Source organism: Macaca mulatta, chromosome 17 (assembly GCF_049350105.2).
Source record: "Macaca mulatta isolate MMU2019108-1 chromosome 17, T2T-MMU8v2.0, whole genome shotgun sequence".
In the NCBI taxonomy this organism is placed as follows: domain Eukaryota; kingdom Metazoa; phylum Chordata; class Mammalia; order Primates; family Cercopithecidae; genus Macaca; species Macaca mulatta.
In genome coordinates, this window is record NC_133422.1 from 19,662,412 (window position 1) to 19,687,565 (window position 25,154).

The window sequence follows — 25,154 nt, forward strand, 5'->3', positions numbered from 1 at the left end:
TTTCTGAAGATGTTTAAAAACACCCTTGACCCATTACTACAGTGCCCCCAAACCCTTTCTCATTTGAAAGCCAATAACAATGTCTTCACCAATTCATATTCCTACGATCCCAGCGGGTGGGCAAGATGAGAAAAGCAGCCAGGCTACACATTTGCATCAAACAATAGAGAAACAGCCTCTATGAGGGACAGAAAATAAGGAGAAGGGACAGGGTGAGGAAAGAGCACAAACAGGATTGTGTCTCAGCGGAACATCTGAGGTTTACCACCATTCCATCAACTGCATCCCCAGCAAGCCGATAACGATGAGCCTTTAATGCATTTGCTGCCTCTGACTTGTGCGGCCCAGCATGCAATCATCCAAATGATACCACAATAATGCTGGAGCACACATTAAGCACTTACTGTAATAGCTGGACTGCTGAGCAAGAGACGTCGAAGGACGCAGAGCAGCAAGCATTAAGGGTGCCTTTGACTGCGTGTGCACACCCATATCAAGCCATGGTGTGGGCTCCAATGGGCTATGTAGTGACGACTGCCATGAAATCAGTGAAGAAGGAAATCGAGCATCGAAAGGTTGCTGATGGGACCTCTCTATTTTTAGGTTTAAAAATGTATTACACCGAAAGTGAACCCTAATGTAAACTTTGGACTTTGGATGATAATGATGTGTCAGTATAGGTTCCGCTGTAGCAAATGTACCCTTCTGGTTCAGGATATTGACAGTAGGGGAGGTGGTGTGGAGGGGAATGGGATGTGTGGGATATCCTTGTACCGTCTGCTCAGTGTGACTACAAATCTAAAATTGCTCTAGGACATAAAGTCAATATATAAATAAATAAATTGCAAATGTGGGGTCTGGGGAGGTGTACGATATTCCCTGCAGTAAATACCAGTACTTACATCTCAAGCAGCCTCATGCAGGTGAAGATGAAAGGACATAGCATCAAACATCTGGGTGTCTGCAGCAAACCATCCCAACTCCCACTCCAAAGAAAATGACTCCAAAGGTTTTCCTGTTAATATATTTCCAGGTGTCAAAATCTTATGTTTTCAACCATCAGACATCTTGAAAGAGTAGTTGACGTTTTCATTGTTATCATTACTCTTAAGTCTTAATGGTTCTATGTTATTTTCCTGTGGCCACTGTAACAAATCACTACAAACTTCGTACTTAAAATAAATACCAGTTAATTATCTTACAGTTCTGTAGATCAGAAGTCTGGTATGGATCACAGCAGACTGATATCTAGGTGTTAGCAGGCCGTGCTCCATTCTGAAGGTCCCAGAAGAGACTGCACTTCCTACTCATTCAGGTGGTTGGCAGAATTCCTTGCACTGGCAGGACTGAGGTCTCTATTTTCTTCCTGCCTATAAACTGAGAACTGTTCTCTGCATCTAGAGGCCACCACATTCCTTGGCCTATGGCCCTCTTCCACCATCTCCAATATCATATCTCTCTTACACTCTTCCTGCTGGTTCTTTGACTTACAAAGACTCATGGGATTAAATTGGGTCCACCCAGATAACCCAGGATAATCTCCCCATGTCAAAATCTGTGCCCTTAGTCGCAACTGTGCAGCCTCTTTTGCTGTGTAAGATAACATATTCACAGGCTCCAAGGATTAAGGCAGGCGCATCTTTGAGGGGTAGGGTGTATTCTGCCTACCACATTCTCTTTAACCCATTAATACATGGCCTTCATCCACAATGCTTCTGAAACTCATTTCACTAAAGTCATCTTGAACACTTGAATGCTAAATCCATCCTCATCCTTATGTGACCATTCTGCAGTGTTTGACATGGACATGACCTAATTCCTGAAGCACTTGGCTTCTACATGCTATAACACTGTCTGCTGATCTCCTCCTACACCCTAGACCATCTCTTATTGAATCCTGCATTCATTTCTCTGCTTTCTTCTTCTTTCTTTGCATAGTGTCATGGCACCTGTACATCTCAGGTCTGTGTCCAGATCTCCTGGACCTTGGTTCCCAATCATAACTGCCTTCTGAGCTCTGCTTGGATGACACATAGGCTCCTTTCTATTCTGCACATAACTGGTTCCTTTTTTTGCATGATATACCTCATCGTGGCAACACCAAACCTCTCTCTTCCATGACGGATCGTTAGAAGTCATCCTCTCCCGCCGGGCGCCATGGTTCACTCCTGTAATCCCAGCACTTTGGGAGGCTGAGGCGGGTGGATCACCTGAGGTTGGGAGTGCGAGACCAGCCTGACCAACATGGTGAAACCCCATCTCTACTAAAAATACAAAATTAGCCGTGCGTGGTGGCGTGTGCCTGTAATCCCAGTTACTCGGGAGGCTGAGGCAGGAGAATCGCTTGAACCTGGGAGGCAGAAGTTGCAGTGAGTCAAGATCGGCACTGCACTCCAGCCTGGGCAACAAGAGCAAAACTCCATTCCAAAAAAAAAAAGTCATTCTCTCTTCCTCCTGCCTCTACTCACACCCACCCCCAAACCCAGACAATCATAATGTTCTGTCTTACTTCCTAAGTATCTCTTTAATCCACTGTCTCCTCTCTTGCTTCCTGTCATTGGTGATGTTCAGGCCCCCAGTATTCATCCCAAGATTACTGACAACACCCTTAAGTCCTGTGCCACCACTCACGGCCACAGATATGATCTTGTCCCTGCTCTGTTTAAAAACACTGGTTGACCAGGCATGGTGGCTCATGCCTGTAATCCCAGCACTTTGGGAGGCCAAGGAAGGTGGATTGCTTGAGTCCAAGAGTTCAAGACCAGCCTGGGCAACATAGAGAAACCCTGTCTCTACTAAAAACACAAAAAAATTAGCTGGGGTGATGTTGCATGTCTGTAGTCCCAGTTACTCAGGAGGCTGAGGTGGAAGGATCACTTGATCCTAGGAGGTGGAGTTTGCAGTGAGCTGAGAGCACGCCACTGCACTCCAGCCTGGGCAACAGAGTGAGACACTGTCTCAAAAACAAAACAAAACAAATTTGGTTGCTGCCCATTGCCCAAGAGCATCAAATCTAGCTCATGGCAATACCCTGCATACACACATACACTACTGGCCTCTAAGGGGTTGCTGGGCTTATCACCTGCCCTTCTTCCACTTGTTATCCATAGCCCCAGATCAGTCTGCAGACCAGCAGCTTCAGCATCACCTGGGAGCATGTTAGAAATACACAATCTCAGGCCCCACCTCAGATCTACTTAATCAGACTTTGCATTTAAATAAGATTCCTATTTAAATTTTATGCACATCTTTAAAGTTTGAGACACATTGCTCCGGAGCTGTGCTCCCCAGAGTGAGGCATGTGAGGTAAGCTTTTGAGTATGGAAGCATCTTATTAGAAATTCTCTTTATTTTTATGTGTATTCTCCTCCAATTTAATTTGGATTTTTTCACATATTTTATGAATCACTGCCCATTTTAACAAATCATCCGGACCCCTGTTCCTGTGCTTTGCCTACACTAATCCTTTTGCCTGGAATAATTTTCCTACTCTCCACTAACTAAAACTAGCTTCTGAACCCACCAGCATCCCCTGCTCTGGGAGGCTTCCCATCCCTTCAAATGGGTCATCACTCTCACTTCCACACTCTTGTAGACATTCTTCTTGCATGGCTTTTGTTTGCCTATTCATCTGCTCCACTAGGTCGTGGGCTCCTCAAGGATGAGAACTGTGCAATCTCTATCTGTGTGTCCTCAGAGCATGGCACAGTGATATTTTCTTAGCTAAACAGATGAATAGCTAACTTGCAAAAATTCTGCTTATTTGTAATACCTTTTTACTTTTTCATGCCTCTATTTGAAACAAAAGAGAGTTGTTGCCTAATCTCTTTCCTGAGATCACACAGCTCATGCTTCTAGATGGTTTCCAGTTGGTGACACACCAGCCGGACAGAGAGCTGAAAGTACACAAGAGTTCATTCTCACTCACCTGTAATCAACCCACAGCATTTCGAGTCATGCCCCGTCCAGCTCCGTGTCTATTTGGCATGGATAGACACTACAAAGCAGAGAGGGAAACAGACATCCGGATTAGAATGTTTAGCATCCTTTGCTTTGTGCAGACTTTAAGCTGAACGCATATTTCATCATCATGGTCATGCCAACATTATTGCCCACATGAACAAAGAGCAAACTTCTCATTTCAAAGAAAATCATTTTGTTTTCTGTCAGCTCCAGGGTAACATTGACTGATTCTGACCCTAATTGGAAAGCTACCACCGAATGGTATGAAGTTTATCAGGGGTACAGTCCGACACCTTGAAATAAAATGGTAGCTGATACATTTTTCAGGTTGGCATATTTCTCTAAATCATTTACAATGAAATTTGGTAGGTGCAGAGGTCAAAAAGACACTATCACAGGACTAAAGTCCATTTCTTCATATGCAAACTTGAGAAAATAATGCTTACCACATAGGGTTACTGTGAAGGTCTAATGAGAGGATACATGTAAAAAAATTATACACCTTAAAACTCTATATGAATGTATTGCATTTTATTAATAACATTAACCTTTTTTTAATGACTCCTTAGATTTCACTTCTTCAGGTGGGCAGTTGCAAGCCTTCTACTCTTTCTTGAATATGACTTTTTCCTGGTTTTCTGTTGTTCTCATCCTCTTTCTTAATTCAAAGGGATCTATACATATCCCTTAGAATTAACTAGTAATTCAATAGTGTGAACAGGATAACCGCTTACAGAATACACCTATGCATTTCACTCATTTCGTTTAATCAGGATTTAAGTAAATTACACATTTTTTTCCTCCCTGATATGTCATGCACTTACCGCTATATAGAATTAAACTTTAAGCTAAAGGGTGAAATCATTTCCTTTTCTTTTCCTCTCTTTTTTTTGAGACAGAGTCTTGCTCTAGAGTGCAGTGGCACCATCTTGGGTCACTGCAGCCTCTGCCTCCCAGGTTCCAGTGATTCTCCTGCCTCAGCCTCCCGAGCCGTTGGGATTACAGGTACCTGCCACCACCACGCTCAGCTAATTTTTGTCTTTTTAGTAGAGACGGGATTTCACCATGTTGACCAGGATGATCTTGAACTCCTGATTTCAGGTGATCCACGCACCTCGGCCTCCCAAGGTTCTGGGATTACAGGCATGAACCTCTGCACCAAGCCCAAGGGTGACATTTCTTATCACTCTAATAGCCCTTGCCTATGATAATAAATTATCTGCCTCAAACAAGATGGGTGTGCACTTGTTCACATGGAAAGGTAGGCAAGCAGAGGCTAGAAAGAGGACAGAAAATGATAGGAAAGATGGACAGTTAGATGTTGTTTTTCACTCTGGCCCCACCAATACCTATTTTATGGCTGTTTTCTTTCAACTATTCAGTACAGTGAAATAGATGTAAGATCCATTCAAAATTGAATTCAACAAACTTAGTTAACTACCTACTACTATACTATGCCAAATTCTATTAACTAAAATAGCAAACATAAATATTATATATATATGTATCTAAATAACTGGAAAATAATACAAAAAATTCATACAAGACAGAAAAATGGTATATACTAGGGTCAACATATATGAAGGACTGTGATAGCAGAGAGGGATTAATTTAGGTTAAAGAGAATTAACAAAGCTTTCTCACAGTCTGTAGGACCCAAAAGGAGCTGAGAATTGGGTAGGCAGAGATGGATGGGGAAGGGGTTTCCATGAAGAGCAATGGCGGCACGAAGGCAGGCATGGGTGTGGCAAAGAGCAATGAACTATACAGAGACACGAATTATAGCACATTGTGCAGTGAGTCTGTTATTCACGACAAACAGGCTTTGTTAAGGATGGAAAATGAATACCTATTATGAGATGTATTTTTGTGTCTTCTTTTTAGTCATGTTAACTGATGTATAATTTACATACAGTAACATTTCCCTGATATACCTATTTTAACATCTAGCATAGGGCCCCAATGTCTAACTGAAAACTTTGCACATTGCAAATATTCAACATATATTAACTAGGGGGATGAATGGTTTGCCATCAACATGGTATTATTTGATGTTATAAACTGACTCTTTTTTCCACAAGATCTGTTGGAAAGCCGTTAAACTGACATGGTAGATAATATTAATGTTTATCTTGATAGTTGTCTGACTTTCAAATCACTAACTTTCTATCTCTTCATTTATAAATGTCTGCATGTATGTCAACTCTCTCTCCAGATTGTCTCAGGACATTTGGTTTGAAAATAGTTGATATGATTTGGATATTTGTCCTCTCCAAATTTCATGTGAAATGTGATCCACCAAGGCTGGAGATGGGGCCTGGTGGGAGGTTTTTTTACTTCATGGGTGTGAATCCTTCATTAATGGCTTGGCACATCCCTTATGGTAATGAGTTGAGTCCTTGCTCTGTTAGTCTATGAAAGATCTGACTGTTAAGAAGAGCCTGACAGCTCCACCTTCTCTCTTGCTTCCTCTCTTGCCATGTGACATGCCAGCTCCTGTTGTCTTCCACCATGAGTAAAAACTTTCCAAGGTCCCGACCAGAGGCAGATGCAAACACCATGCTTCCCGTGCAGTCTGCAGAACCGTAAACCAGATAACCCTCTTTTCCTTATGAGTTACCCAGCCTCAGATCTTCCTTTACAGCAAAGCAAAATGGACAAACACATTAGCCATAGAAAATCCGGAACAAAATATAAGACAGGATATTTTATTTATTTCTCACTTTGTGATGAATAGACATTTTCTAACTAGTACTTTCCTTGAGGAAGAGATAGGGTTTCATAGGGAGACTAGATTATATTAAGGAAAAAAGACAGCAGTCACATTTTATTGCCCTAAGCCCACTTTCATTCACGTTCTCTCCACTCATGGGCACACATACAAAGCAGGCGTTATGTGCCCAGTTTGATAGACAAGGAAAAGAACTTTGAAAGCTGAAGTGACTTATTCAAGGTCACACACACAGACATATAGGCAGCAGAGACAGGACTAGAACTCAAGTCCTTACAGTGCTCTTGAGATGCAGTCATTAGCAACAGTCACTAAACACTTTTTAATTGAGGTTAAAATAAGTGTTGAAATCGCCTTTTTTTATACTGCCTTTGATAAATCTATCTGTCAGAACTCAGAGGTAGAAAACAGAAATTATTTTAGCTATTTTAAACTGAAAGGGATTTAGTACAGGGAATTCAGTGTTCATACAACTATTGGAGGGGCTGGAAAGGTAGGCTGAATGTTGGATCCAGGAATGCCTTCTAGTATGACACTGCTGAACCGGCCTTCAAGGGAGCTGCTCCGTCTACCCCAGTTAGAAGGTGGGTTGCCACAGGAATGGCTGAGTTCCAGAACACAACCCCGGAGCTGTGAGATCCAGAAACTGCCAACAGGCTGCTACAATCGCTTATCTACTCACATGAAGCCTGTGGCTATACAGTAGAATACTGCTGCACAAAAGCACTGCATCTTCAAGACCTTGCATGCCAGCAAAAGCCATCAAAGCTGCAGAACTCTGTCCTTTCATCACATTTCTTCCTTTCAAATCTTGCATAGACACATCTAATTATGGAAACTGCTTTGCTTCCATGACTCTAGCTGCAAGGGATTCTGGGAGATACATAGTTGGAATAAATGCCTAATGCCAATCTACTATACCTACAACCCAGATATTTGGAAATATCAACAGCGTCTCCCAAGATAGACTAGAAATGGGATTTTTGGTCTGTACTTTAAAGGCAGACATCACAGGCAATCTGAATTCAGGTGCCATGTGTGGTTGCACAGGTTGTGCACTCCCTAGAATAGGAAAGGAATGAACTCAGGTTGAGCACTAGTCACAGAGACTATGAATAGAGTGACCAATCCTGAAGCTACTCAATGAATAATCTATGCCAGTCTTCTCAAGAGCTGTCTCCATCAAAGCAGGTCTTGGTTATAGCTTTGACATGGAAAGAAAGCGATATATATGACTAGATTAGGGAGCTACTTAGAAACGGACACATTGTGGAGGATCTACCACCCAAGGTGCTAAGGCCATGACCACAGGAGGAGGGTCAAGTGGAAGTTAAGATTGACTTGAGAGCCTGATAGCCACAGTACCTGCCCAGAGAAGTAGGTCGGGTATTTTCATCAAGCTTTCTTAGAACTTAGCATAAAAACACCAGAGAATAAAAATATCATATATTATGATCTAAGAAAGTCAAAATCAATTATGCTGTACTGAGAAGTCTTTGAACTGAATTTGCATTATGTAAAATTGGAAATAAAAACATGTTCCATCTCTCTACCCATGTGTTAAACACACATACACACACACACACACAACAAAGCTCCTTTTTATTATTTTTATTATTCTTCATTTATTTATATTTCTGAAATACTGTATTTTGTTCTAGATTTCCCACTCAATAAGAACATTGAGAAGCTGGAATATATTCAGAAGGGAGCAATTAAACAGGGACAGGTCTGGACCCAATGACATGGGAGAAACAGGTGAGAATTAGGAAACTACTATTAGCTTTGGAAGAGAAGGCAGTGGAAGAAAGATAGTCATCTTCACATATCCAAAAACCCCTCATTCTGAAAGACGGGGGTGTGTGTGCGGCTCCAGAGAAAGGAATCTGGAAAAATGACTAAAATTCACGGGAAGGGAGAGTTGGGTTCAGTTTAACCATTAGATCTGGCAGCAGATGACACAAGCTACCTACATAGGTATCCCTATGGTGAGATAGCTCCTGTAATCATGTTGATCATTTGGTCCCTTGTATATGCTGCATAGACAGACTTGATCTGCTGCTGGACTTGAAGCAACACAAGAACATGAGTCATACAGTCTCCTCTGTCCCCCCACCTCACCCCACAGTAGACGGCATAGGGACAGGCATTCGAATGCAATCTAGATGAAAAAAATGAAGAGATGAACAAGGCCAAAGGCCACAAATGACATCTTCAGAGAAAGACTGGCTTTTATGGGCCACCCCAGATATCTGGCTCAGCACATAAGAGTCAGCGATGCAGAGGAAACTGGTGCCTAGGCCAGGGTTTTGCCAAAAGCAGGCTCAAAGTGTGGGCAAGAGAAAAAGAGATGCTCAGATGGAAGCTTAGAGCCTGGCCTGAGCACAGCTTCCAGGTAAAGCTGGTGGGAATGAGAGGAATTGGCAGGTTTGGCACAGATGCTATTATGCTTTCTCAGCACTCAGAAACAGAGGCAGAAAAGGCTGGGTTTTTGGACAGGGGATAGTGACCGAATAGCTTCTAGATGTAGAGGGCCTTTGTTTCCAGATCTTCCAGCATTCTCTACGTATGATCTCACTCACCCTACCTCTGCTCTCGGAAGAAGCATGCAGGTGGCTGCTACAGAAGGCACATAGGCCTGTTTTGACAAGAGCAGGCGGAATGGCTCCTCTCTGGCAAGCAGCTGACTTAGCAGTCAAGAAAGGACTGTCTTTCAACCCCAGTGACATCATGGAATGATTTGAAACCATATCAGTCCCTTTTCTATTCTTGATCCTATGACTCATTGGTTAATATTGAAATGTATATCGCTAATCGTGAATTAATAACCTGTGATTCAGTGTTGGACTGAATCAGCGAGGCCAAAGGGATCTGTGGAACAATTGTGTGTGTGTGTGTGTGTGTGTGTGAGTGTGTGTGTGTGCTTGATCCAGCACAATATGTGGAAATGCACCCATGTCCTACATCCACCACGCAACACCTCCACACGAAGCCACCCCTCTCACTAGCTCCCCAGAAGGCCAGGACTGTCATTCTAGTTGCACTGCTACCGAAGTGCATGGTACATCTGATCTGCGAGTGAGCACTTCCTGTTACCTTATTCATAGCACCCTGGAATGAAGCTGTTCCTGCCCTGGCTCCACCCCTGTCACTCCACCATTTCTTGTGTGCCTCTTTTACTTAGTACCTCCCAGGTTTAAGGGAGAGACAGCTCCCATCTCCCATACCTGCTTGCCTGATACCCCAGGGTCCAGCTTGCAACCCTCCATTCTTACAAGTCAGTGACCCTAGGCTGCGTATTCATGGGCTCAGATGAGAAAGCTTTCTCTGTTGATTCACAGGAAGAGTATTCAGACCTTTGACTTCCTGTTTTTGATGAACCTAGTAAGAGAAAAAGAAGTGCCCTTTTAAAAATATAATTGGCCCCAAACAGTAACATATAAAAAAGAAAAATAGAAATTGCACATTGATTAAGGACTTGTCCATGAAGCCCATCTTCAGGTTGAGGTGCCGGGGCCACCCATGACACATGGCTAATACTGGAGCAGCCGTGTTTCTTGGAACACAAGACATGACCGTTTTGAGGAGAGGAAGTGAAGAAGGGTGTCTTCAACTGAAACCCCAACAGACAAAATGTGCGCAAAGTGAGTCAGTGGGATGCAAATGGACTGTGAGGAACTGAAAAGTCTAACTGCTGTTCCAGCAGATGGGGGCTTTCTCCAAGCACTAACCTACCAACCTGATGCGTCTCATTCAAAGGACTGGGGGAGACCTCACTCACATTCAAAAGTGGCAAGAGGATGGAAATGCAAAGTGCAGTCCCCCATCATACCTCTGGGCTGAAACATCTGTTGAATACATAGCATCCATTGCTTGTAGAGGCAAGGTTATAGAGACCAGGGCAGCCTGTGCCCTGATTGTGAGCATGCTGGGTAAACTGACTAGGGAACTATAGTGAAGAGGTGAGGAGCCCTGCCCAGCCAGCAGGAAAGCTAAGGAAATCAATATCCCAGCATACCTGTCATCCATTCAAGCTCTGGTTAATAGATGTAATGGTGGCATCCAGATGGGTGTGCCTGGCCTACCAGTGCTTGCAGTGTTTTCCTTTACAGAGTTCTGGCCGCCCTCAGAAATGTCACAAGTGTTCAATTAAGTGACCCCCACACATACTATATGTTCAGTAAATAATATGTCCCTTCCCTCTAGAAAGACTTTATAGCTGTTAGGAATATGGCCCTTGGCAACAACATTTTGGCTTTGCTATTTATAAACTAGGCACCCTTGTGCAAACTATGCTAATAACCCAGAACTCTTTCCCTACCTTCCTAACAGGTTTGTTGTAATAAATTTACTTAATGTAAGTAAGACAAAGCCCAGGCTATAATAACTGCTCAATAAAAGGTAGGTAATATTTTTCTATGCCATGGCTCCTTGGATTGATGAATTGCCCCAGGCTGGGCTCAGGCTACATTATTGCACCATTTGTCTTCATGTACTGTAGTTGATTTGTATTTGTCTGCCCATACACACTGGAGTATGAATCTCGTAGTGCAGGAGCTATTTCTTGCTCATTTCTGTCTTCCCAGCACATAGCATGGGGATTGGCACCTAGTGGGTATTAAAGAAATGAATGTCACATAGCATATTTGACACGCAGAGCATTGGACACATAGCCAATGTACAGCAGTGATAAGAGGATGAACCAATCCTTGCCTTCTTTCTCTTAGTCGTAGTCTTATGAACCTGCAGAATCCCCTTCAACTACAAAGCTTGGACATGGTATTTCTTGACACATGGAGGCTTGCCCCAGATATTACAAATCAGAACTACGGGGGTGGCACTGTGGAATCTGCAGTTTAACATAGACCCCGGATGAGTCTGAAGCCCATGGAAGACTGAGATCCACTGAATTGGGGAAACAGCCACTGGGTTGTCCTGTATACAGCAAGCAGAGATCAGCAGGCTGCAGGTAGCCTCTGAGACAGAAAGGCAGAGTTTCCTTTCCAACTTCTACAAGAACAAGAAAGCAGTGATTCTCACACCTGCAAGATGAAGGGTGGTGCCACCAGGTCTCAACAGATGACACCTGTGTGGAGAGATAATCACAGGATGAGCCACGTCTTCCAACACAAGATAACAGAACACCTCCTTTCTCAAACTCCATCAGTTCTGTTACACCAACAACCCATCCAGAACCCAATTCAACCTTTCTGAACCCAGGCCAGAGGCCTAAATTCCTTGCCAGTCACTTAGGGAGGAGGGGGGACCCAGCATTTACTATGCCCAAGTAGGTGGCATGCTCTGTACTAGGCCATCGTTAAATGACAAAGCATGCTCAAAAAGGATGATTTAACATCACTTGGGTTTAGTAAAACCTAAACTCCATATTCCCTCACTGGGGAAATTCTTTTATTATTTTTCTGAAGAGCACAGGAGGTTAAAATAAAAACCTACTACTACAGCTAATAGCTGCATTACAGGCTATAGTTCCATTAAAGCAAGGGGGATTCATACCTGTCAACTAGGGGCATGTTCATCTAAAACGCATCATTAAAGCCACGAGGCCTCATGCTCCATGCAGATATATCACCACAGCAACAGAGAGCAGAGATGCATGGAGAATAGGCAATGTGAATTTCCCAGGCTCTCATTAACGTTTTAGCTGATTTTTGTCTAAAATGTCTTGGCCTACAGCATCACTTTGGAGAGAGCCACTGACTCTGCAGAGCAGGTAACAAGAGACTCACAATGCATGTTTTCATGTGGGGCAGCCTCTGGGGAAAGTCAGTGCAACATGCCCACTCAGAGATGTCCAGCAAAACATCTGTTCAGCAAAACATCTGGACAGCAGGCACCCATCAGGGCCCATAGACAAAAAGCTTATATAAATCTTTTAATCTGAACTCTTACTCAGGGCACAAATAGCCCTTTGCTCTATGCACCAAACAGCCCACTCAAGGGCAGAGTGTCCAGGGCCCAAGGCAGTACTGGACACTCTGAGCTTGCCTTTCTAGGGGTGCTTGTCATCCCAAGCACTATCCACCCTGCAGATAGGGCTCATCATGGCCACAAAGCCCAAGCTCTGTGTCTTCCAGTGCAAGAAGGTGACATGAAACAAGTGGAAATCTGGAATCCATAGCTCTAGGGACAATGGTGGGGCATGTTCATTGAGAGGGGCAGTTTTGGCCGGGCGCGGTGGCTCAAGCCTGTAATCCCAGCACTTTGGGAGGCCGAGACGGGCGGATCACGAGGTCAGGAGATCGAGACCATCCTGGCTAACACGGTGAAACCCCGTCTCTACAAAAAAATACAAAAAAATCTAGCCGGGCGAGGTGGCGGGCGCCTGTAGTCCCAGCTGCTCGGGAGGCTGAGGCAGGAGAATGGCGTGAACCCGGGAGGCGGAGCTTGCAGTGAGCTGAGATCCGGCCACTGCAGTCCAGCCTGGGCAACAGAGCAAGACTCCGTCTCAAAAAAAAAAAAAAAAGAGAGGGGCAGTTTTGTCAATGTCAATTCCTCAAGGGTTGGCATTTAAGTTAGGGAAACACCCAGCTTTTCTCTTTTTCAGCAGGATGGTTTTGAGCCACTTATTGTCATTTTCCCTTTCAAGAGAGGGCTGGGAAAGGAAAATTAATCCTTTTGAGCCTCCACCAACTAACCCTGAAAAAGGATGTGAAGGAAAGATTAACATGGTCAAATGAGGCATGGGTTTTGTGAATCCACACTTCCTCTAATGGGTGCTTTTTGGGAATGAAGGCTAACTGCAGAGCAGAGTTCCTTTCTGCTTCCTCCACTAAGTGACTCCTTTAGAAGCTTTTATGATGGCACAACTCTGGCTTAGGTGTCCCTCATTGATGTTCCTATAGCCCCTTTCTTGATCTATATTATAATGATTATCTGATTGTCTCCCACTAAAGACTTCAGTCCATGAGGGAAATAACTCTGTATTGTTTTATCATTTGTACCATGTCTGGAATATAGTTTAAAAAGCAATAAATATTTGTTGGATGAAGGCTTGAATAAAGATAATGACCAATATATAAACATATACAGAACCAGAATACTTGTACATTGTACCCTATTCAGGGCTTTATTTTAAACACCTTACACCCAATTACAAACAACTGTGAGAGGTAAACAGATAATAGTGTTGTTTGTAATTTACAGGTGCGTAAGGCAAGCCAGGAAGAAGTTAAGAAAAGAGATAGGACAGATGTGGAGCTGAAAGGTGTGCCAAGTCTTCGCCTTCTGGGAGAGGTCAGGAACATACACATTATTCAAGGTAGCCTGACCACTTGTACATGGCTTTTCACTTTTTCAAAGTGCTTTTACTTTTACTTGAAAAAGCACTTTAAAAAAGTGAAAAGCCATGTACAAATGGCTATATTTCATCTTGATTTATCTTCACAATAACCCTGTGGAAGGAGAGCAAGCTGATACTATTATCCCTGTTTTATTTATTTACCTTATAGATAAGGTAAAGGAGGCAGAGAAGCTTGGCATCACACCCCAAGACACCTAGTGAGTGGGTGGTAGAGCCAGTGTTAGAAATCCTGGGCTGGTCCTTGTTTCACCGGCCCACGGTGCTGATCTCACCCAAGCACTAGATCAAGACTGGCAGAGGCTTCTTTCAGAGGAGAAAGGAGGGAAGGGGAGGGGAGGGCAGAAAATGAACTCCGGAGGAATAAACAAGGAAAGGGGCCTCCAGGAGGCAATAATCCACATGTCAGTCAGAAATACACTCATGAGCCAGACACTTGAGGCCAACAACTGCCCATGGCTGCCCCTCTTCACCTCTAACACTCTCTGCCCAGTGACCCTTTCCCATTCCCCTGACCCCCTTCCTCTCCCATCTCCCACAATTGTGAGCCAAACTTTCTCCTCTGCCTGTGAACCTTGGTTTATCTCAGTTCCTCTACACCCCCTCCAACTCCACTAAGAAAACGAGGCCATCAGTTAAGAACATTCTGTTACCGTGGACAATTTCTTCCTTGATCTCTCATTAGCTGTCTACACAGTGGGCCACGGCCTCCTTTGTTAAGCCTTCTCCTCTGTTAGATTTGGGAAGCTGCCCTCTTCTGGCTTTCCTCCTACCTCACAGGCTGCCCCTTCACAGCCTCCTCCCTCCTCTCCTCTTCTGCCTGTCGGTATGTCAGCATTCCTCAGGGCTCCTGCTCCCCTCCATCTAGGTGGTTTCACCCGGTCTCATGAATTTTAATCTCTCTCATGATTACCAAATTTCCATCTTCACCTGCTCTGTCCCTAAGCATTAGGCTTCTACATCAATCTACCTACTTACATGTCCATTTGCATACTCCAATGCATGTCAAATTTCACTTATTCAAACATGCTTTGATTTGTCCCCTAAAAACTGATCTTCCCATCTTCCTCAACTGATTCATTGGCACCACCATTCACACAAATGATCAAAATGGAAATCTTGGAGTCATCTCTTATCCCTCCCTCTTCCTCAACTCTCACATTCAATCTATTGCCAATCCTATTGGGTCTACTCCAAAACTTTGCACTTAATCAATTTCTCTCTGTTTCAAACATTCCTGCTGTAATCCAAGCTACCAACATTTCTCATTAGGACCACAAAATAGAGGCTTGTGAATGGGTTCTCCATTCCTCCACAACCCCCTCCTCCTGCACACAGCAGCCAGCATGAGCTTTTAAAGTAAACAAGTTGTTCGTCTACCTAGCACCACTCAATGGCTTCCTATTGTACTCAGAAGAAATTCCAAACATCCCGCCATGATCTTGAGGCATACTCCATCCAGGTCTTGCCAAACTATCCAAGCTCCCCTCGTCATCCCTGCACAAACTGTTCTCCAATCACACTGGACTTCTGACAACTCACACACAGACTTGCCTCCCCCAACAGAGACTCTGTGCTTACTCTTCACCCAGCCTGAAATTCTCTCCCCTGGTTCTCTGCACATCTGCCTTCTTATCCTCTAGCTTTCTGCCTAAATACCATTCCTCAAAAAGGCCCTCCCTCACCTCCTTTTATTAATAAAAGTTATTCTTTAATTCAGGATCATTATAGCCTACAACCTTTGTGACAGGCAATAACTTGTAGTTATTTAATGACTCTCACAAGAGAAGTTTATATCTCGCTCCTGTGATAATCCAGGGTGATTCTAAGCTGGGGAGAAAGAAACTAGGAGCATAAGGAGTTGCTCAACACAGAAAATCCAGCACTCAGGCTGAAGGAGGCTCTGCTATCTCCACCATGTGATCTTCAAAGCCTCCTTTAAGGTTGTCATCCCCATCCATCAGAAGAAGGGGAGTCTAGAGGAGCATGCATGGGAATTTTAGTAAGTGGCACACGGCATTTCCAATCACATTGCAAGGGCTGGAACTCAATCATATGTTGCACCCAATGGCAAAAAAGACTAGGATGTCACCCGGCTGCATATGAAGAAGAAAGAAAAATGGTCTGGCAGTCTGGTGAACAGCTGCCTGGCCTCGGCCATGCTGTCCTTTTTGTTGTTGTTGTTGTTGTTGTTGAGATGGAGTTTCACTCTTGTCACCCAGGCTGGAGTGCAGTGGTGTGATCTTGGCTCACAGCAATCTCTGCATCCTGGGTTCAAGTGATTCTCCTGCCTCAGCTTCCTGAGTAGCTGAGATTGCAAGTGCGTGCCACCATGCCCAGCTAATTTTTGTATTTTTAATAAAGACAGGGTTTAACCATGTTGGTCAGGCTAGTTTCAAACTCCTGACCTCATGATCCGCCCACCTCAGCCTCCCAAAGTGCTGGGATTACAAGCGTGAGCCACCATGCCTGGCCCATGCTGTCCATTCTCTCTGCCCTCAGCCTTAGTAGACATGGTCTCCCTCTTTTGTTCAAGGTCAAATCTTCCCCCTCTGCTTTGAATCTCATCTCTTTCCACCTCCTCAAGGTTTTTTCTTTACCAATTTTCCCCCTTTCGTTTCTACATTTTCAACTTCTTCCTTTGTACTTGGATTCTTTCCTCCAATGACATCTTTCATTAGCTAAAGCCACCAACAGATTTCATATTCCCACATCCAATGTCTTTATTTCTCTTCAACTCTGCAGGAGCTGGCATTGTGGACCCCTTCTCTCTATTTTAATTCCTCCCCCCATCTTTAGTGATAACACTCTTTGCTGGTACTATACCACCCTTTTCCTCCCACTTCCATAAATATTTTTTCCCAGCCTACTTTGTGTTCTCTGTGCTTTCTTTCGCTCTTCATGCATCACCCTAGTTTCTGCCTCTTGCCCTTGTCATCATCCCATGTGAACTTCATCTATCACCAGAGCATCAACTATCCCTTGCACTAATATGATTTCAAATCCATATTTTTTAAATGAGAACTCCCTAATACCCTCTAGCCATTATATTCAAGTACCTTCACACCATCTTCACTGAGTATTCTTTAAGTATTTACTCCTCACCTTGTTCCACGGAACATTGAAACAGGTCACTATATATATTATATATATTTTGATGAAGGATTAAAATATCAAAGGGAAGATATAGTGAAGAAAATCATAAAATCACAGGGAGCCCATGTAATCCTAAACAGTTGAATTATCTCAGCTTCATATCAGCCAATTCAAAGGGAAATATGATAGCTGCTAGATTTACCAAATCTAAATAAAAAGCAAACTAAATATTTATTCTCTTTAGGTCCTAAAAAATTTCTTGCAGGGAACCTGGCTCTGTAATATTTTGGATATTTGGGAGGAAGTTTTAGACTTCATCCCTACCCTAGAATCAACAACAGGGTTGCATATAGATGTGGTTTAAAATCTTCTTCTATAAAGCTGAGACATAATGCCAAGGCGTAATACAATAAAATGAGTGTTCAAGAGCCAAAACGTTACAACTCTACCATGCAACTATTTGACGGTCTGGCTTGTTTGCAAGTGAAGATCTGAACATCTAAAGAAATATATTTGCTGCAAAGTATTCGAAAGTATCTTCCTATATTTATTGTTTCTCAAAACCAAGTTATTCATAGGATTGGATAATAAAAGCTTCTTAGTTTCAGTATTTGGCCCACAACCTAAAATGTAGATAGCAAGTGGTGTTAATAATTAAGGCATAGATGCATAGGTCTTGACAATAGCCAAGATGTTGTCCACTTTAAAAACGTAGAAATTTAACCAAGATAGTCTCTATGGAATCTGCTTCTGAATATCCTTCAGGTATTTCAAACTCATCTTGTACAAAACTCAATTCACCATCATTTCCCTTGAACCTTCACATCCTCCTGTTATCTCAAGACACAGACTGAAAGAAAACACTTTTGGCCCAGACACTTGATAAGAGAAATACACAGATTACATAAAGAACTCCTATAACTCAATAATAAAAAGAAAATCAACCAAATAAAATAGGCAAAAGATTTGAAAAGACATTTTCCTAAAAGAGGAACCACAAATAGAGTTGTCATGGAACCCTTCTCCCAAAGTGGGTCCTGCCAAACAGTAGTTCAAGAAGGGCCTCAAGGTCAAAGGCAAGGAATTTGAACTTTACCCAAAAATCACTGAATGATTTTAAGCAGGGACCAATATGCTCAGCTTTTAAATTTAGCAAGATCACTCTGGATGTTAGTAAACATCGTAATACATTAAAAATAGAAATGGTTCTATGGTCAAAGATATTTGGAGAACTTAAACCATCCATCAAGAAGTTGTGCTGCAGGAGTCCTCAAGGACACTCTGTGTGTGGGGTGAAGCTCTGTCACTGTTCAGTGACTGTGGCAAACAATCTTGTCCTTGACTTCCCTCTCACATTCTTCCACTCAGGTGCAGTCAGTCACTCCACCTCGCAGGGTCATTCCGAAGTTGCCTTCTCTCCTATCTGCACTCTCGATGCTTTCTATGTTAGCTCCTAATGTGGCTTCTGGCCTCCCACCCAGCCCACTTTCAGCCCACTCCTGCCAGAGGGAGATCTCTCTAGTGCAAATCTCATCACTTCACTGCCTTGACTAAAATCCCTCCATAATTCTCCACAGAAAAAAGGATCAAGTTCAAGTTCCTTACTGTAACTCACAAGGCCCTTTCTAACTTGGCTACTGCCACTCCTCAACAGGTCCCCGCGCTCCAGATTTGAAAAGCTTCTTGTCCTTTCTCAAAGGGATGCTTCAGCAATCTGCGCTTTTGCACACAATGTCCCCTCTTTATTTCCCTCCCCAGTCCCCTTGCCATTCATCTTCTAATCCCACTTATATTTCAGAGCCGTTCAAACACCCCAGACAGTTTGACTTCCTTGGAGACTTTCTGGGTAAGATTCTATGCCCCAGCCCTCCTCCTCCCTCCATCTACAGCACCTGCTGTGGGGTGCTGTCACCGCTGGTGTGTTTGTTTATCTCCCTGATGGGAGTAGGTGCGCCTTGAGATCAGGGCTATGCTATCGGTTCTATTCATCTCAGCATCCCACACATCTAGCACAGAAAATGCCCACTGGCCATCCTGTGCATTCCTGCTTGTCTTTCAGACTCACTGCAAAATCACATCCTCAGGGAGCCTTCTTTAACCTCACCCTACTGGGTCATGGTCTTCTATCATGAGCTTTTCCATTTCTGTTCAATTTTCCTCCACACTCTTGTCATCCGTCATCACCACTTAATTATTTAGCAGTGTGATTACTTCACAGCGAGTCTCTCCATGAGGTAGGGATCACATCCGTTGTGCTTCCTGTGTTAGAGCAGCACTTGGCACAGAGCTAATATTCCATCATTATGAACAAAGGAGTGGATGGGAAAGCATATGTGAATCTACAGTAGTGTCTGCCTGGGATAGAAGAGGCCAAGGGCTTGTTTGTTGTTGTTGTTGTTTTAATTCAACAGGGCATGTGTGGTGGTCACCAACAATTTGATAAAGGGTGAAGAAATCAAGGAACAGAAATTCTACCAATCAGGTCTGGATGTTTGTCCTGTCAAAATCTCATGTTGAAATGTGAACTCCGCTGTTGGAGGTGGGGCCTGGTGGGAGGTGACTGGATCACGGGAGTGAATGTCTCATGAATGGTTGAGCACCATACCCTGGGTGATACGTGAGTTCTCAGCTGGTTCACGTGAAATCTGATTGTTTAAAAGTCTGGGACCTCCCCCCTTTTCTCTCTCTTGCTCCCACTCTCACCATCTGAAGCACCTGCTCCCTACTTCACCTCTGCCATGACTGAAAGATTCCTGAGACCCTCACCAGAAGCAGTTGCTGGAGCCATGCTTATACAGCCTACAAAACTGTGAGCCACTTAAACCTCTTTTCTTTATAAACTACCCAGACTCAGATATTTCTTTATAGCAACAGAAAAACTGACTAATACACCTACCTATAAAAATCATGCCAAGATTCTCCTGTTTGGAGCTAAGCTTTGTGGTGCATGCCTGTAATCCCAGCTACTCAGGATGCTGAGGCAGGAGAATCACTTGAACCCAGGAGGTGGAGGTTGCAGTAAGCTGAGATCATGCCACAGAATTCCAGCCCGGGTGACAGAGCGAGATTCAGAAGAAAAAAAAAAAAGAGAGAGAGAGAGAGAGAGAGAGAGAGGGTCTTGTCTGGAGAGAAGGGGAAAGGGGATGTGGTGACATACAAAGAGTTTCTCTTTCTCTGTCCCTTTCCCATGTCCATGACCGAGGGCAAGCAGACGGAGGAGAAGAATACGACATGCTGAGTTTGTCAATGAAGGAGTCAGGCTGACTCAGAGATCAAACCTATGGTGTACTTTTTCCCCTGGTTCCCAGTGGTGTTTAATTACCATCATTATTAATTCATCACAGTAATTCTCTTTTAAAATCATATAGTGCTAAAAATAGTGTTTCATAAACGTGTGAAAATTAAATCTAGAAATTATTTACCAGGTTATACTTCCTTCCCAGAACTCTTCATCAATGGAAATTGATTTGAAGCTGAATTTTTTACAAATCCATTGCCCACTCACCAACCAGTCCATGCAAATAGAATAAGCAGAAGGTCCTCCCTCTTTCCTAATGGCACTCCAAACTCCCTTTCCCCAGCTCCTTTGATCTGAAAATCTTTATCTTAAAGCACTTTATACACAGTCATTAATTTTCACAGCACTCCTGCTAAGAAGATTCTATTACTTCCATTAAACCATAGAGTAAACCAAGAAGCCAAATTAAGTGATTTGCCCACTCAGGAAATTAGTGGCCTGACCCAGTTCAAACATAGTAGCTAAGATTTCCAAGGCCTCGCAGCCAGCTGCCACCCTGACATTTCCTAGCTCCGTAGAGTGGATAAGGGCCTGGGCTTCTGTGTCAGTACAACCTGGGTTCAAGTCCTACTTCTGTAATTTCCTTGGCAAATTACTCAACTTCCTTAAATGCATGCAAATCTGCGATAAGAACACTTGTTTCATAAAGTTGCTATGAGGATTAAAGATGATAAGGTACACAGAAGTACTTAATACATAACCTGGAAGAAATAAGGAGCTATGTTATTATTATTACCCTACACACCTGGAAGGGTATACTCTTCATCCAGCCCCCTTCCATAATCTTTTCTTCATCACATCAGAAAAAGAGCAAACCACACCTGCAACTCTATTTACCTCTGCTATATTACACACACATTTGCAGATAAAGTCTTCTATGGGAATAATAGGACACCTGAGCAGATTCTTGGAGCACTGCTACATCAGCAATTATCCAAAAATTCATTGACATATCCACCCACCCATCCATCCACCCATTCATCCATCTGTTTGACCACCCATCCATCCATCCACCCATCCATCCATCCATTCATTCAAGCTCAGTACACATAGTAAGCACCTACCATGTGTAAGCCTATGTTAAATATTGTGGGATGTACTAAAATGATTTATAGCTGTGCCCTCAGAGCTATAAATACAATTAAAAGAAATTATAAAACAAAATGGAATGTAAAAAGTGTTTTAAGAGAAGTTATTGAAAGTGAATGAAGGGCATTGCCACATGGAAAGAATAGTGAATTAAGAGCCAGGAGATTTTTTTTTTCAGCCCTGATTTTAATGTTGGTCTAACATAAACCCATCACCTCCCTAGGCTTTGGTTTCCCCAAAGTGAGGAGGCAGAAGTGGAAGATTCCAAGGTCCCTGTAACCTCTAACATTTCATTCCCTCTGCCTGTATGTAAGTCAATGTAACATCCAAACTGAGCACTAAGTAAGAGGGTATTGCATTCCAGGAGGGGGGACTCATACAAGCAAGTTTATGAAGATAGAAAGAATCAGTATTAATGGAATGGCGAGTGGTAGCATTTGAATACAGCGAATGGCAAAAGAAGGTAATGTCTTGAGAGTTAGATTCAGAATAATTTGTGAAGGGTCTTATTTTCAGGCCAGAGAAATGGAAGAATTAATTACTATTGAGCAATTGCTAAGGAGACTTCTTATGTGTCTGTGCAAGGAGCCCACTTTCTCAGAGATCAAACCTATGGTGTACTTTTTCTCCTTATACCTCTCACACCTTCTTACACCTGCGCACCCTACAAGCAAGGGCCGGGTATGGCCGCAGTCAATCACTTTGCAGAGAGTTAAAGTTCCTATTGGGAAAGGCCACTGAAGAAGCCAAGCTGGGGTGCAGGGTCTTCCCCACATTCCCTGTAAGCCCTGTGATCACCAACACTGAGTTATCTTGGAGGGCTGCTCTTGTCTCTATTACGCCCTGTACATGGTCATGCCCCCCACACTCAGCAAACCAAAATGAGGTGGCAGAAAGGGCAAGTAAATAGTCTGTTTAGAGGTGTGCAGGCAATGCTCCAGGTTGTGCCACCAGGCCTCACTGCCAGGCCCTCTGTGATGGGTGCTCAAGCAAGCAGGGAGACAGGGACGCTTTCCTGTTTCCGCTGGAATGGCCTTTCCACCCATCTGCCTGGTAAATGCCTACTCATACTTCAAGAGTTAGCTCCAGAATTGTCTGATCTAGAAGCCCTTCTCGACTACCCTCAAACCCTTCCCAGGCACAGTGGGCCCCTCACTATACCCTACTCACAATTTTAACAACACCCATGATTCTTAATTGTATTTATTCACATATCTTTCCCCCAAACAAGCTGCAAACAATCCCTTGGACAGGACACTCTGTCTTAGTCATCTTTGCACTCAGTCACCTGGCCTTTACCGGACACACGGTTGTACCTCATGAGCATCTGTCAATAACAAGAGTAGCTGACTTTCGCCAAACACTCACCCCGAGGCAGGCACCACACTGGCAGCTTCACATGCACTAGTCATTTAATACCCACAGCAACTGTTTATGTCTGGTGCTATTATCCCCACTTTATAGATGAAGAAACTGAGGCAGAGATGAGCTAAGCAATTTGCCCCAAAATGAAAGCACTACTCTCTTTTCCAAGATCTTCATCACTTTAGATAGACAGTAGGTAAAGCAACCTGAAATTGAGAAAACTTCTAATGCCATTGCAGAACTGGGGGTTGTAAAAACGTTAGTCCAAGCTGACGCTGAAATTATGGGAAATGTGTAGACACCACACACTTGAATTCTGAGAATTCTTTATTTTTGGAGTCAGGGTTTCACTCTGTTTCGCAGACTGGAGTGCAGTGGTGCACTCATAACTCACTGCAGCACCCAGCTAACTGTTTTCATTTTTTTGTAGAGATGGAGTCTTGCTATGCCATCCAGGCTGGTCTCAAGCTCCTGGCCTCAAGCGATCCTCACTTCCACAGATTCTGAGAATTCTTCCTTATACACCCCTAGTGAGGATTCACTAGTAATTTTAAGATAACACCATAATACCCAAGTCACATGGGCTGATCATTAAGCTCAGTTCATGCTTATGGAACATCTGATAAAATGAATTTTAAACTATAACCTGCTTCTCTCCCTCCCACACTAACTCTGTGGACAGAGATTCATTTGCAAAACAACATTTTCTCCCACTGACTCTCAGTGACCTTTCCCACCACTGTCCCTTTTCAAATACAGAGTATGTGTAGGTAAGCCCTCCCCAGGAGGGAAGAAAGAGGCCGTCAGGCACAGAGGAGATTTGCAGGGTGGAAGTACTGACTGGTTCTATCCCACTGCCCACCTCTGAAAATAGCTTCCTTGATGGCCACAATCCCAGACATCTCATGAGAGCACCAAGTAGATTACATTCTTATCTATTTAAAAGGAAACAGCCCACCTGGGCCTGGATTCTCCACAGAATAACAAAAGAGAAGCAGAGAGAATCAAACTAGCTCTCTGGAGCAAAGGTGTACAGTTTAAATGATTGCACAACCGCTGCTGCAAACCAGAACATTCTGTACGGTCAGAAGAGGCTTAATTAGCCTGAACCAAGAGTCTAAGGTCATATGATTCAGAACATTTCACAGCCGGAGTTGTGACATTAGAGGTGCTATGGGCCATCCTACCAGACCGCTGTGAGGCCCCAAACAGGACGGCCTTTTGTTTTCTCCAACCCAGGCTTAATTTAACTTAAAAACATCAAGGGGGTAGTGGGGAGCCTCTGCGTGTCTTTTGGAAGCCACAGTTGTTTTATTTGTATGTGTATCTGTGTGTATTCTGAGAGTGTGCGTGTCTGTGGGTTTGTTGGTGTTCTATGCTCCTAATCAAAGAAAGCTTATGAAAGAGAAAAAGAAGTTTAAATAGCAAAGTAGTGACATCATTTCCAAGTGTTCTGGGATGAGAAGATTGTTCCATAGTTTATGTATTCATTTATTCATTCATTCTTTCTTTCTCTCCTTCAGTCAAACTCTGAGCGAGCATCCATTTAGCCTTAGACTCTGTTACAGGAAACAGACCGCAAGAGACGCACGTTCCTGCTATTAGTTCCTATCATTGCTGTAATAGACTACCACAAACCTGGTGTCTTCAAACCACAAAAATTTATTATCTTGCAGATCAGAGTGTCAGAAGTCAAAACTGGGTCTCTCTGGGTGAAAATCAAGGTGTCAGCAGGGCTGGCCTCCTTCTGGAGACTTCAAGGAAAACCCATTTTCTTGCCTTTCCCAGCTTTTAGAAGCCACAAACAATCCTCGTTTATGGTCCCTTCCCCTACATTCAAAGTCAGCAGTGTCAAACCGGGTCTGTCTCATGCTACCAGCTCTCTGGTTCTCTACTCTTCTGTTCTCTCTTCCATCGTTTAGGACTCCTGTGATTACATTGGGCCTACCCAGATCACCCAGGAAATGCCCCTCTCTCAAGATCCTTAACTTGATCACATCTGCAACGTCCCTTTACCAGATATTGCCAAAATATGTGGTGATATATTCACAGGTTCCAGGGATTATGACTTGGACATCTTTGGGGGACTATTGTTTTGCTTCCCACAGTCCCCATTTCAAACGTTTTTATTTTTTAGACCTGATTGAAACTGACTAACCTTCATTTTGGTCTATTATTCCTCATTAGACTCCTTGGCTATGCTTTCAGGGTGTGTTCACAGACATCATTTTTGTAAATTGTCCTCAGGCCTCTCCTGCTTTCCTTTTAACCATTAGCGTGCACGCTTCTCTCTC

The 25,154-nt window shown here is 43.4% G+C and overlaps 1 protein-coding gene across 2 annotated transcripts in view; it reads right to left on the minus strand.

Moving 5' to 3' along the window:
* Positions 1 to 25,154, minus strand: part of LOC114673426 (uncharacterized) — a 450,214-nt gene that overhangs the window by 249,390 nt on the left and 175,670 nt on the right. For both annotated transcript variants that reach the window (XR_013408015.1, XR_013408016.1), the window contains 2 exons: positions 3,929 to 3,997; positions 903 to 1,015 (listed from right to left, as the gene is read on the minus strand). The gene's annotated coding sequence lies outside the window, so the exon portion shown is untranslated. The remainder of the gene's footprint in view (positions 1 to 902; positions 1,016 to 3,928; positions 3,998 to 25,154) is intronic.